Consider the following 15,993-nt stretch of genomic DNA (forward strand, 5'->3'; position numbering starts at 1 on the left):
GTGTGTTTGAATTTGCAACTATGACATAATGTCTGTGTGAAGCTACTTACAAGGCATAATGTCTGTGTAGTTGCTAGTATGGCATAATGTCAGTGAAGTTGCTACAATGACATAAAGTCTGTGTTAAGCTGCTACTATTGCATCTTGTCTGTGAAGTTACTACTATGGCATAATATCTGCGAAGTTGCTACTATGGCATAATGTTTGTGAAGTTGCTACTATGGCATAATGTTTGTGAAGCTGCTACTATTGCATAATGTCTGTAAAGTTGCTAACATGGCATAATGTCTGTGTGAATTTACTACTATGGCATAATGTCTGTGAAGTTGCTACTATGGCATAATGTCTGTGAAGTTGCTACTATTGCATAATACTTTCTCGTATATACGAAGTATAGAGAAAGTCTTGTAATCGTGCAAAAAAAAGTTGCTAACATGGCATAATGTCTGTGAAGTTGCTACTATAGCATAATGTATTTGTGAAGTTGCTACTATTGCATAATTTCTGTGAAGTTGCTACTATGGTATAATATCTGTGACGCTGCTAATATGGCATAATTTCTGTGAAGTTGCTACTATGGCATAATGTCTGTGTGTAGTTGGTGCTATGGCGGTAGACAAGTCCCCCATCTCAGAGTTTCTTCCAGGCATCTCTTCGGGGGGGGCCTCGCCCCCCCCCCCCGAACATTTTTTCCCGTCCCCCCGAACGAAATGAAATTTATATAATTTATCTAGAAAATATATACTTTTAACAGTGTCCGCCCCCCCGAAGAAAGTTTACTGCCCCCCCCCCCCCCGAAGATTTCAAGTGCCCCCCTGAAGAAAAACGTCTGGAAGAAACACTGCCATCTTCTCGCGAGAGGTTCTAGAACGAAAGCTTAGGCTATATTATGTACTGAATACCTTAAATTCAATTCAGTAAGCAATCTACGTATTTCTTTTTCATTTTGTAATATTTTTTCTTAATTATTTTTTATATCATTGCTATTTAAAGCACTTATATTTTTGATCCCTTAATTGGCAGTTATTTGGTGCGCAATATGATTTTTAAAATTCTACAGAGGGTTCACGCCTTTTTTTTAAGGATATTTTTTTTTCGTTGATTATTTAATAATTAAATGGAAATCATCTTATTTTATTTTTAGTGTATAGGCCTACTATTTAAACGCTTAATATTACAAACCTTTTTTTTTTTAATTAATTCGGTTCCCCTTACTGTAATACGTTTTAAGGAAATAAAAAATAAAATTAACATTCAATATTATGTTCTTTAAACATCGTTAGTGTATTCATAAAAATATACATAAATATATATAAATATCATGATAAATGTTTTTATTAAAAAATGTATAGGCCTACTTCTTTTCTTATCTATATATATAATTCTCTTCTTCGAGCCGTTAGAAAACAAGCTGCAAACGCTCTCCCTACCTCCCCACCCTACATGGTTTTAGTGAGCTGTGTTCACTCTAAATGTTTACAAGCAGAGCCAACGATTTTAAACGTAGGGGTGGGGTGGAGGAGGGGGAGGGAAGGAAGGGGGGGGGGGGTTATGGTCCTTAACGAGCTACTTATAGTGTTTTAAAGAAATATTTTCAGTGTCAGCGTTGGTACTGTCGAATTCACAAATTATGAATTATTGAAAATTAGAAACAACTAAATAGCGGCGTATGTTATGCCGCGGGCCGGCTCGTGCTAAATATTCGACGTGTTGGTGCGCAAAGTTTTCTTGTCATCATTCCAAGAACCATTCTGCACATCTTTTGGTACTACTGAACACCGGATGTTTTATTTACACGGTTACCTTTCCCATAGACAACAGGGAGAGTGTTTTCAGAGATCTTGCAAGCGAATTTTGGTAAGATATAAAACATTGGTTAAGAATTACAATGTTTAAAGACCGAGCGTCAGCGATGTTTTGATTAAAAGGTAGTCTAGGTCTAGATCTATATTTGAACTAGTATTCGCTTCCTTAAAATAAAATAAAGAAAGATTTTTTAAAATGTAACTGGCTTTCATTGTTGCTAGTGTGGAATCGTGCGACTAGAATGATATATCATGATAATATTTGTCCCACCTCTACATCGGGGTCAGAGTTTCTTCCAGGCATCTCTTCGGGGGGGGGGGGGGGGGGGGGCTAGGCGCCCCCCCGAAAAATTTTTACCGCCCCCCCCCCCCCGAACGAAATGAAATTTATATAATTTATATAGAAAATATATACTTTTAACAGTGTCCGCCCCCCGAAGAAAGTCTACCGCCCCCCCCCCCCCCGAAAATTTCAAGTGCCCCCCGGAGAAAAAAGTCTGGAAGAAACACTGATCGGGGTTAATACGATTTTAATGGCTTTGATTATTTGATGGGGGAGGGGGTGGGGGTTAAACTACTACAGAGCTATATTTTGCAGTTATTTTCCCACTCTGTTGAGTGAATAAAATTTAAGGACTACATAACGGAAGCCTAATAGATTGGCCAATTTTCAGATTAAGACCATTTTTGTATAGCCGGATAGGAGGGTGAGGGGGGGGGGGGGGAAGCACAGTCATGTACTGTATAAACTACACTAGTTTGTAAAGGGGCGAAACCCTAAACGGACCCAATGCCGTCACATAAACTTAATTTAAAGTTAACCATTTTGATTTGTTTTAAAATTATTAAGTTCTTGAGTCCACCCAGCTCTGATGGGTACCTGGCTTACGTTAGTGAAAGTAAAGGCGGCTGGACATAGTGCTGACCACATTTTCCCTTTATATACCGAGGCCACAGGTGAACTCTACTTCACTTGCCCCATGGTCAGGTTCGAAAAGGGAACTTTACTATCCACCTACTGCTTCAGATTTGACTGCCTTCGACCTTCGTCGGCTGTAACCCAGCTCTCGAGTATAAAAACCTGTTGTATTTGAGCATGTACTAAAGAAAAACACAACTACGAAACTTGACAATTTTAGTTTGTTCTTATCTATAGGGTTTAAGGGAAACTACTCCACTCTGTACTATAAAGAATTATATTTTCCGACTTATTTAAAGGTCTACGGAACAGTAAAGGGAGAGCATTGTCATCAATACTTCATGTATAAAAAAGCAAAAATGATACACTCTATATGTTAGAAGGTTTATTGCTGGAGTATGTTGCATAGTCATGCCCACACAACACCCACATACATACACATGCACATGCACATGCTCATGCACATGCACATGCACATGCACATACACATACACATGCACATGCACATACACACACACTTACACATACACATAAATATAAACATACACATACCCATACCCATACCCATACTCATATAATTACACATGCACATGCACGTGCACATGCACATGCACGTACACATACACGTACCCGTACACGTACACGTACACGTACCCGTACCCATACGCATACGCATACGCATACGCATACCCATTCGCATACGCATACGCATACACATACACATACACGTACACATAGACGCCCTCACAAACACACACATTCATGAGGCGCCATACTGATTATTTCCTTCAAGCACAGTAAGGGCTCGCTACGCCTATGCCTAAGTCACTCACTTGAGCACAGAGGCGTAGCTAGGTGGGGGGCAGTTGGGGTGGCCGACCCTTGCGCCGATCCTAGGGTGTGCCAACGGGGAAAAAAAAGTCAAAAACACATCTGAGATATTTTACATAGTTTTACATACGGATTTTACTGTTTTCTCCATTCATTGCTGTGGCACCAAAATAAAATCGTGGGGGGGGGGGGGGCGCAAAACTGATGGTTCGCACCGGATTTGATATCTACGCCTCTGAGCACAACTTACATTTTAGTAAACTCAAGTATAATATAGTATATTATACATCAATGTTAGTAATTTGTTTTTCTTCAGGTCTGACTAGAACATCTTAGAACTCTTACCAAGTTGCCAGCTCAATTTTCAGACCATTCGACCAAAATAAATTCTCAGAACCGCTGAATTTGTTTGACAACAATTGCAAGCCTTTAACCATCATGTCAGTGCCGGATTCAAACTATTGGCAGCATCACTTTTTTGGTTGCCTAGGAAACCCGTGCCTCTGTTTATGTGCCCTCTGGTGCCCGTGCATTCTTTTCGGCCAGAATGCCGAGAAAGTTGGCAAATCGGGCCTGTTGTATTGCTGCTCGTTTGTGTGTTACCCGCTGAACATCTACCTTTTGTGGCTCGTGCGAAAGGAGATGTTGAAAAGGCAAGGAATTGCTTTCAATATTACCGAGGAGTTCTGTAAACTTCTCTGCTGCACCCCCTGCGCGCTTGTGCAAGAGGCGAGGGAGGAGCTGAAAGAACCAACACAGCAGGAAATGAAACGCTATTAGAAGTGCTTTCTGGCGTAGGGATGGGGTAGAAGGGGGGGGGGGGGGGGGCTACCTCTGATGTATCCATTGGTTAGCTAATTTTTTATTACTGGCTATACTTGTTAATCAACATGAGTAATGGTTTATTACAATTTTTGTATGAGCTGTGTTAGAATTAAGGGAGGCAACACTATTAGCGTCTAAACGCCACTCCGCGCAGGTTGTAGATGTCTGGATTATCTACCCTATTATGAACAACAACTCCCCCTTTTAAATTTGCAGTAGCTTCCCCTGTTCTATTCCCAGTCAAATTGTGAGTTTTCATTAAAAATTATGTGAATTTTATCCCAGTACATCAGTTCTCAAGAACAAGAAAAAAAAAATACAATGTTGACATTTCTAGAGTAGTTTTTTTTAAATATTATTGATCTGAGGTTGTTCTTTTCCCGGTAAACATCTAAAATTATCAGTCCAATATATGATTAATAATAAAGAAGTATGAATGTTTTCATTACTACTGTTATTTCTTTTTTTTTACTAATATCATCATGATGATGATAAAAAAAAAATTATGTGTTTTAATGTGCCAACAGTTTTTCTTTTACTGGCACAGTCTAGTAATGAATTTTTTAACATTGATTTAACCGTATAGGCCTTCTGTATTTTAAATTATAATGTATACAAAAATATAGATAGTATTTTTTAAAGAGCAATCATAATTGTGAAATGTGTTGGCAATATTCTTTGGTTACCTTTTAAATTTAGTTTTGTTTCTGTTGAGCGGATGTCTGCTATTATATTTCAACCTTTGCTGTGTGTCAACGTTTTGTGCAGCTCTAATTTTAAATGTTGTTGCTTACACAGTCAGATCGATTGCAGTGGCGTAGCGAGGTCGGGTGTCACCCGGTGCGGCATTTAATGGTGTCACCCCCCCCCCCCCAGAGGCGTAGCGACTCTTCCCGGGGACAAACTTTAAATTTTCGATTTGCACCCCCCCCCCCCTCGAACTTTCGATTTGCACCTCCCCTCGATCTTTCGATTTGCACCCTCTCGAACTTTCGATTTGCAACCTCCCCCCCCCCCCTCAAACTTTCGATTTGCACCCACCCCCCTCAAATTTTTCTCTATATATTTTACTATTTTTTGCCTTGGTGTCACCGCCCTAAATGGTGTCACACGGTGCAGTCGCCCCTCCTCCCATCGCCCCCCCCCCCTTCCCCTCGCTACGCCTCTGATCGAGTGTGTGAATAGATGGGACAGATATAGGGCATGTTTATAAATATGTATTTAGCTTTAGCTAGAATTTTATGTTACAGGGATATCTTGGGAGACGGCAAAATTAATAGCCGAGGATCGGATAAAATGGTGGGGGCCCTATGTTCCACAAGGAGCAAAGAGGACTAAGTCAAGTCAAGTCTATGTTACTCTCGAGATCCGCCTAAAGCTATACAAATAAACATTATCATTTGGGTATATTCAATTTTGCCCTCTCCCACCCAACTACTAATCACGCATTGATCCGCCTATGGATGTCATCGAATATTATTTCGGTGAAGTGAGGGTTAGCGAGCAAAGCGTTGTCATTTAGTTCTAGCTCAACTAGCTGGCATACCAGCTTGCACATTAATTAATGATCAGAGTTTCTTCCAGGTATCTCTTCGGGGGGGGGGGGGGGGGGGGGGGGAGGCGGGGCGGGAAGTCAACCCCCCCCCGTACAAAATGGAATTTATATTGGAAATATATTCATTTAACAGTATCCGCCCCCCCCCCCTCCTCTTTCCCCTCGAAAATTTAAAGTGCCCCACCCCCCCCCCCCCCCCCACCCCCACCAAGTCTATAAAGAACACTGTCAATGATTCCTATTACTCTTTTTTTTCAAATACCACACATAGTCTTTTAAAACGTGATTAACACACACCAGTGGCGTAGCCAGGATCGTCTCAAGGGGGGGGGTTCCAATTTTTACTCGGGGAAAACTTTCGATTTACACCCCCCCCCTCTCAAACTTTCGATTTGCACCCCCCCCCCCCTCAAACTTACGATTTGCACCCCCTCATACTTTATATATATATATATATACCGAGGGGTCTATGGGGGGGGGGTTATGACCCCCCCTAACCCCCCCCCCCCCCCCTGCCTCCGCCACTGACACACACGGATCCCAACAGCTCAAGTATATTTTTTTTTTTAATTTCGAACGGAATTATTTTATAGTTGTAAAAGTATTTTAAAATAATGGCGGTCCCTGTGAAAGATGAAGTAGAGTTCACCTTTTGGTCGTTACTTTCTTTAACGGAAGCTTGGTACCCATCAGAGCTGAGTCGACGCTGAGACATCTTATGGTTCAGATAAGGGATTCAAGTTCGAGACTTCGAGTTTAAAGTCAGGTGCTCTGTCTTACGATCGCTAAAATATTGACCTGTTTGAATATAAATGAAGGGTGTAGGGATGGTAAGGGCATAATGTTTGGGCATAGATTCTAGTATTTTTTTTTACTGCTTTCTGACTAAAGCAAACACAGCCTTAAGAGTGATTAAAGCTCACCAGTTTTTGTGTTATTGTAAACACAAAAGTTTAAAAAATTGTGTTTTTTAATTGACTTTCAAAATTTGTCATCTATTTAAACATGTTTATTTTTAAACAGAATTAAAATGTATGCGAAGAGTTATTAGAATGAGATCGTATTACGGGGATGATGATAATAAGGTTATAAATTAGTATTGATTAATTGACCGTGTAATATCTGTGCAATGTAGCCCAGATAATAAATCAAGGTTGTGTGCTATTGATTTTAAAATATCCCTACTGGGGTGGTGTGTTGTGTTGTTGTGCACTAGGGTTGTGTATTGTGTTGTGGTGTACTATGATGGTGTGTTGAGTAATATGGTGGGTGATGTGTTGTGGTGTACTAGGATGGTGTGTTGTGTTGTGTACTAGGGTGGTGTGTTGTGTTGTTATGAAAAGGGTGTGGTGTTGTGTTGTACTATGATGGTGTGTTGAGTAATATGGTAATGCGTTGTGTTGTTGTGTACTAGGGTGGTGTATTGTGCTGTTGTGTACTAGTGTGGTGTATTGTTGTGTACTAGGGTGGTGTGTTGTGTACTAGGGTGGTGTGTTGTGTTGTTATGTACTAGGATGGTGTGTTGTTGTGTACTAGTGTGGTGTGTTGTTGTATACTAGGATGGTGTGTTGTGTTGTTGTCTACTAGTGTGGTGTGTTGTGTACTAGGATGGTGTGTTGTGTACTAGTGTGGTGTGTTGTATTGTGTTGTTATGTACTAGGATGGTGTGTTGTGTACTAGTGTGGTGTGTTGTATTGTGTTGTTATGTACTAGGATGGTGTGTTGTCTACTAGGGTGTTGTGTTGTGTACTAGGGTGGTGTGTTGTGTTGTTGTGTACTAGTGTGGTGTGTTGTGTTGTTGTGTACTAGTGTGGTGTGTTGTGTACTAGTGTGGTGTGTTGTGTACTAGTGTGGTGTGTTGTGTTGTTGTGTACAAGTGTGGTGTGTTGTGTTGTTGTGTACTAGTGTGGTGTGTTGTGTTGTTGTGTACTAGTGTGGTGTGTTGTGTTGTTGTGTACTATTGTTGTGTGTTGTGTACTAGTGTGGTGTGTTGTGTACTAGTGTGGTGTGTTGTTGTATACTAGGATGGTGTGTTGTGTTGTTGTCTACTAGTGTGGTGTGTTGTTGTGTACTAGGGTGGTGTGTTGTGTACTAGGGTGGTGTGTTGTGCTGTTTTGTACTAGGATGGTGTGATGTGTTGTTGCGTACTAGGATGGTGGATTAGTAAGAACATTGTTCATTTTGTGTAGTTAGGGTGATGTACGCGTAAAGTAAGCACGGGGTATTCTGAACTAATATAAAAAAGTGAGAACAGCAGAAGATGAGACGACCGCCGGGTTTAAGTGAGCTGCCCAAAACCGAGTCCGATGGAGAGGTGTGTCTGCAGCCGTTTGTTTACCTGATGCCATAGAGCAGGGGTCTCCAAACTACGGCCCGCGGAGATCTTTTTGTCCAAGGAAAAATCGTTTGTTGGTGATGGCTGAGGAACTTAGCCCAGAAAAATCAAAGACATGCCTAGAAGAAACTGGCCCCCGAATTGAAATTTGATAGTTAATGCGGCCCTCGGATTGAAAAGTTTGGAGACCCCTGCCATAGAGGAATAAGTCAAGTAACATGAAGTAAATTTTCAGAAAAATAAGGCGTACATTTATATCGGATTAGTATTGGAGACTGGACGGAGTGGTCTAGCGGTAGAGAACTGGACTGCTAACCCGTAAGTGTCGAGTTCGAATCCGGATTCAAGTCAGTAGACCGTCCCTGAGTCCACCCAACTCTAATGGGTACCCAACTCGTTAGGGAAAGTAAAGGCGGCTGGGCATAGTGCTGACCACACTATCTCTTCATAAGCCGAGGTCACAGAAACAAGTGAAGTCTATTTCACTTGCCATATAGACCGTAAGGTTTGGAAAGGGAACTTTTACTTTTAGTATGGGAGGCGGTGGTATGTTTGTGGGTGGAGATGGGGGAGGTACAACACCCACAACCTATGTTAAGCTATAGGCGATGGCGAATCTACGCCCGAGTGGCGTACATTCCTTTACGTTGTTCAAATTGTTATAACATCTACATACATATTAACATTAATTGAATAGTTAAACCCTTTGTTGAATTGGTAGAGGTCATCTCGCTGATTGAAACTTCAATAAAACCCGCAGCAAAGGCTGGCAACAGTCCTACGACACTATCCCTTCATATACCGTGGTCGCTGAAAAAAAGGTGAACTCTACTTCATCTGCTCCGTGGACTGATAGGTTCGAAATGCACTTTTATTTATTTCTATCTGTATGTTATGCATTAACTTTTATAAATTACACAGGGTCTATATAAGTTCACCGCCCCCCCCCCCCCCATGACAACCCTGGGCAAGCTATCAAGTAAATGAGAGTGTGAGATTCCGAGTCCATCTGTTCTATGATTTCCATGTTCATTTAATCATCTTGAGAATAACAACAATACTTGTTTGCTTTGAATTGTTTTCAAAACATTACAAGAAACAATTATTACAGACAGAAAAGGCAAAACTCGATTTTTTTTTAAATTGAAAAACATTTTTTTAATGAACTAATTAGATTCTTTTTATGATTAATCAGTTTCTGTTGAGTGATGTTTTGCTAATTAGTGAAAATAGAGCATTAGAGTGGTCTTGTGGGAATGTCGATCAACCATGATTGACTAGACGATTAATTAAGGTTCCTTGATTGACAATTTAATGAGCTATTCAAATTAAATATCTTTTTTTTTAAATTGATTTTTCTGTTAATTTACCACAACAGTATTTTTTTAAATTTAATTTTTTATTGAAATTTTTTTTTTTAAGTGTGTTGTAGGCCTAGAGAAGAGTTGATGATAACTTTTATCTTGTTTTAAATAATAAAGGTGGCTAAATGAGAGTGTATTCTATCAAGATGGGTAATAGAACATTGTTAACATAGTCGATTAGACTTAATCATGACACACTCAAACATAGTTGGTTTGTCTCAATTTAGCTAGGCTAAATAATGACACACTCAAACATAGTTGGTTTGTCCCAATTTAGCCAGGCTAAATCATGACACACTCAAACATAGTTGGTTTGTCCCAATTTAGCCAGGCTAAATCATGACACACTCAAACATAGCTGGTTTGTCCCAATTTAGCCAGGCTAAATCATGACACACTCAAACATAGTTGGTTTGTCCCAATTTAGCCAGGCTAAATCATGACACACTCAAACATAGCTGGTTTGTCCCAATTTAGCCAGGCTAAATCATGACACACTCAAACATAGCTGGTTTGTCCCAATTTAGCTAGGCTAAATCATGACACACTAAAACATAGCTAGTTTGTCCCAATTTAGCTAGGCTAAATAATGACACACTCAAACATAGATGGTTTGTCCCAATTTAGCTAGGCTAAATAATGACACACTAAAACATAGCTAGTTTGTCCCAATTTAGCTAGGCTAAATCATGACACACTCAAACATAGTTGGTTTGTCCCAATTTAAAAAGTAAAGTATCCTTTCAAACCTAGGCATATAAAAAGATAGTGTGGTTAACACTATGCCTAGCTGCCTTTACTTTCCCTAATGTGAGTTAGGTACGCATCAGAGTTGGGTGGACTCAGGGACGGTCTTCTGACTTGAACCCGGTTTCGAACTCGAGACTTACAGGTTAGCAGTCCAGCTCTCTACCGCTAGACCACTCCGTCCCACTGTCCCAATTTAGCATCTGCCCTAAAAGACGATGACAATAAAACTACAACAATGTCCTGTTGATGGAGAAGAGTGGGGTCATCAAAATTCAGCCCCACTAAAGGTCTGCCCTAATTAACCAGTGTCATGATGAAGGGGAATCGACTATGGCAAGAATCCAATATTCGAACAAAATTTGAAAACATTTTACAAGAAACATAAACATGAGTAGACAACATAGATAAAATAAGTAAACCAGTTTATAATTATCAAACATTTATATAGGCACAGAGTTATTAAATGTTTAGTGTATACAAGTGTAAAAATCAATTCATAGTGTGTTGAATCTAAGGATTGTATGCTCTTCCACTTATAGGGGAGGCTACTATACTATAACCTTTGTTCATAAAGACATTTTTTATAAAAGTACTTAATTATAACCAATCTAGGTTTTAGAATTCTAAAGCAATTTAAATATTGCCTATATTTTTCCTTATTCTACATTAAGGCAAAATATTTTTTTATTAGTGGCTGTTATTCCAGGAATTGAACACATTTAAAAAATATATTTGGTTTTAAAATTAAAGTTTGTATAAGGAACACTGTAAAAAATGAAACTCCTGTTGAAATAGGTTCAGTAAATAAGCCTACAGATTAGCAGCAGAAAATGTAAATAATTGGAATAAGGTAAACAGTAAATATATAATATTATTGATTTCTTAAATGTAACAAAAATATACGAGTTAATTAGATACATTTCATGCTGTACTTGAAGGTACATTAATGTGTTAAACTGGGTACTTGAAGGTACAATAAAAAAAGTGTCAGACATACTTTTAGACCTCATATTCTATACATAAAGTATAAAGTTAGCTTCATTTTTTTAAAAATAATATGAAAAAAAACATATCTTTAAAAACATGCTAAGTATACAAAGCTAAAGAATAAACACTTTCAAACAACTTTGAAACAAAATATTACCCTTGTTGTAGGGCATATAGAATTTTACATACAAGATTTATGAAATAATTATACCTATTAAAAAATGTGAAGACAATTTATTAATGGTTACATAGTTATATTCATAAAACATTTATGTAATTAATGAAAAATTACAATTAGAAAGTAATACTTTTTAATACATTTAACAACAAGCTGGTTCTAATTGGATTAGTAGCAAGGGTGGTTATCTTTTAACTTTGTTTTATCTTATGTGAGCCCTAAGTAAAGTCAAGTTGAGCTTCCAAAAGCTTTAAGAAACCCAGGGATATGAAGGAATCAAAATAGTGGAGTAGGTTTTATGTGGTTTAAGGTTATAAAATAGGAAATCTAGTGAAATGAAAATGACAAATGCATATCTCTTTAAAGGATGATTAAAAGAAGAAATGTTTTGTTGATTTTTTGTATCTACCATAAACAGGATTGCTTTAGGATCTCAATAAGATATTGAAAAAAAAAAGAATGGTAAATTATTTTAAATAATAAACAGCAGCTTCTAAAGAGGATTCAAACCATAGGTTAACTGAACAGAAAACCTTATAAGGGGAGGGAATGCAGTGGAGAGGTAATTATTGTAAAAACTAGCAATGTTGAGTAGTAGTTCACAACAAATAATGTGTTGAGAAATCTTAATCTAATAAAATTTGAAGACTTTAAGATTACACCAATTTCATTAACACTACAAGCCCACATATTTAAATCTATATATCAATAAAAATGTTAATTGATTAAAAAAAATGATTATGAAAAACATGCATTGTACATAAAAACATTAAAGTTGGAAAAGCAAGTCAATAGTAATTACATTTTAAAATAAAGAATTTTAAAACGATTTCTAGTTGAAATACTAAAAATAGTTCCAATTATAAAAATAATTATTCTCTAGCCATTGATTGCCCTCCAGGAACTTGTACTTCCTGAGCCTCCTGCACCAAAGCGCACAGGGAACAACAACATATCAGTAGCAAGTCATTGAAGGTGGAACCGGGTATTCCCCTCTGCTCCCGGATTTTCCCGCGGATCTTGATAGCAGAGATCAAGTTGACGATGGGGATGAGGTAGAAGATGCCACACTTGCAGCAGGATTCCCCAATGGCCTCGGCGTTCTTGCCGAAGGTGTAGCAGGGGACGAAGTAGGAAATGATGCACAGGCCAAAGTTGTCGAAGCAGCCGAATAAACCATGTTGCCAGTCGCCTGACATTCTTGATAAGCGGGGTGATGCGGATGTAGAGATGGATTGAAGGATGAGATAAGATAACTAATCTGGTCAGGCCTCAACTGACTATCACATCCAGCAAGATATTTGTTGTTAGGCTGATCTCAACACCTATGAAGTATAAAAGATGTAAAAGTTAATAAAGTATTATCAAGAATAATTTTTAAGTACACCTACTCTTATAGTTCAGCTGATCATACCCCCTCATCCCTTAACTCCATGTTTGAAAAGAATTGATAATACTATAAAGGGGTAACCATTAAAGTATGTGATATTTTAATTTACTTTTGTGCTGCTGAATTACTCCAACTATTTAGCAATATTAAAAATGATATTTTGTTTTTAAATAAGATTATTTTAATTATCAATCCTTTTCTATAAATCTACAGAGAAATCATTTTTTTATGGTTTAAAAAAACATGCATTTATAAGTACATTATAAATATGTTTAAATATATATATATATATATATATATATATATATATATATATATATATATATATATATATATATATATATATATATATATATATATATATATATATATATATATATATATATATATATATATATATATATATATATACATATGATTTAAACATTTAGTATCATTCTACTATATATACATATCCACATATATTTCTATTATATATAAATAATAATTGTGTGGATGTGGGGAGGGGTTAAACATCTGTTAACTGCCTATAATGGAGTGTACATTTTCTGAGCTAAGCGATGAGAACTATATGCGAAAGCAAGAGAGAGAGAGAGAGAGATTACAGTGCTGAATACAATATGTACAAAAGACACAAAAAAAACCAACAGAACACGAGCTGGTAAAAAAAGAAAACTTAAAGTAAATCCCTGAAAGGAATATGAGAAAGAGAGTGAGAGAGAGAGAGTTAGACATGACATGAACAGTAGATGGCCCTTTAATTTATTAACGAAATCATGACATAACAAACAGGGATGAATCAAGCAACACAACAGGACAACAAAGCCTGGTCTCAATCTGGCATGGCGGCACACAATGGAAACGGCTTGACATGTTTATGAGTGAATGCCGGGGGGGGGGGGGGGAAGGGGAGAGAGTTTCATGTCATACAGAGCCCAGCTATTTATTTTCCCAGTATGTTGTCTGTCATTACAGAACAGAGAGTACCAGAATGAGATTTAGAATAAATCAATTGGCAATATATAAAAGGAGTTAAATGGTTGGGAATAGTTAATAAAGCTTTTTGTTAAACCATTTAACTACCAACAGGACATATTAATATTGACACACTTCTGTAAAGATGGCATAAGTGTGTTTACAAATAAATTACCTAAAGCTATCTGTGGTGTGAGGATATTGGTATATAATTACTGTTTGTATAGTCATGCATGCACATGGGTCGTCTTTCTACAGGGGTGTCTGATGGATTTCTCCAATATGGATTTTACAACAATTAACAGTTTAAAGATCTATAATTTTTTTTTATGTACAAATCAATTTACTCCTAATCAAAACACTATTGTTTTCTACTCTACTGTCCCAAACACTACTTCTGCTATCTCAGTATCTGTCTATCATTTTCTATTACTTAACAAATGATGTAATTATTGTAATAAAATTTACTGGAATGATAATGATTCAATCAAACAATTGTAGATCTAGATTGTTGTGTTACATTTAAATTAAATTGTTAAATTTCCAGAATTTAGGATTGTAAATAAAATATCCTAGATCAATAATACACATAGAGAGCTAGAAATCTAGTAGATCTACTTTCGATTTCCCATGAATACTTAATACTAAAATCTAGGTAGTTGAACACATTTAATTTATTATTTAGAATCTAGAGATCTAGTTACTAGTTACTAGTCAGTACTAGATCTAGACTAGTAGATTAGGTCACTTTACTAGCTATAAGTACTATTAGCAGGAACCACAGTAACACGTTAATTTAAGTCGGATGAAAATTAAAGTTGTCTTTACACGTTTACAAGAGATCTAGGCCTAATAAACTAATATAAATTCTAAATCTAGACCTAGAATTAGAATCTAGATCTAGATCTAGATCTAGATCTAGATTCTATTTTAAACGGAAGTGCCGGTATCAGGGAGTATATTATTATTCTTATTGAACAGGGAGCGTTTATTATTTACACTTTTATACTTTGGTAACAACGATTATCGTTACATCGCCGTGTGATATCTAAGTCTAAGGTTTCCGTACTAAAGAAATAACCTTGATAAATATTAAAATATTTAATAGTTATAACAAAGTTAGTGTTTCAGAAAAAAAATTAAGAGAGATTATAAAATCGTAACAAAAAAAAAAAAGAACAAGTGTAACTTTACGCTTATAAAAAGGAAGAGAATAGACCCGATTATAAACTCAATAAAGAAACTAAGTAGTCTTCCACATGTAACATCAGGCGTTCTTACTAATATAGACACCCACAGTCCCCCTCTGTCATGTTAATACGATTTCTAACAAATACGAATAAAGATTACCTTCCCTAACGTGAGACAGGTACCCTTCAGAGCTGAGTGGACTCAAGAACGCCTTACCAACTCTAAACCCACATTCGAACTCGAGACTTTTGGATTAACAGTCACAAGCTCTACCGTTTTACCAACCCCCCCCCCCTTCTCTCCAGACGATGGAATCGCTAATTAGAATAGAAATTTAGCCTTATATTTAAGCTTTAACTTTAAGCCAGTATGAGAATCCCTGTAAGGATACAGTATTGATCTTGCCGGTCCAGGGAGACTTTTTATGACTTGGACTGGGAGTTATTTTTGGCCAACAAAAGATAGGACAGTGGCATTCAGTAGAACAGATGGATATTAATAGAACATATTGTTATCCGACTGTGTTTTATGTTGGTGAACATATACACGCATACAACAAATATTTAAGAATGTAATTCATACTAAACGTACTGGTCTGTTGCAGACTTTAGCCACGCACTGAGTACACATTTTGTTCCGGTTTTTTAACTCACCATTCCGCATCTTATAACTGTGTAGTTCAGCATTCCCCATCTTAGGGGCGTGTGTATCTCACCATTACCCATCTTAGGAATGTGTAGCTCACCATTCCCCATCTTAGGCGTGTAGCTCACCATTCCCCATCTTAGGAATGTGTAGCTCACCATTCCCCATCTTAGGCGTGTAGCTCACCAGTCCCCATCTTAGTAGTATAGCTCACCATTCCCCATCTTAGGCGTGTAGCTCACC

This window comes from Physella acuta, unplaced genomic scaffold, assembly GCF_028476545.2.
Source record: "Physella acuta isolate Inbredline_101_S28 unplaced genomic scaffold, ASM2847654v3 ptg000110l, whole genome shotgun sequence".
NCBI classification, from domain to species: Eukaryota; Metazoa; Mollusca; class Gastropoda; family Physidae; genus Physella; species Physella acuta.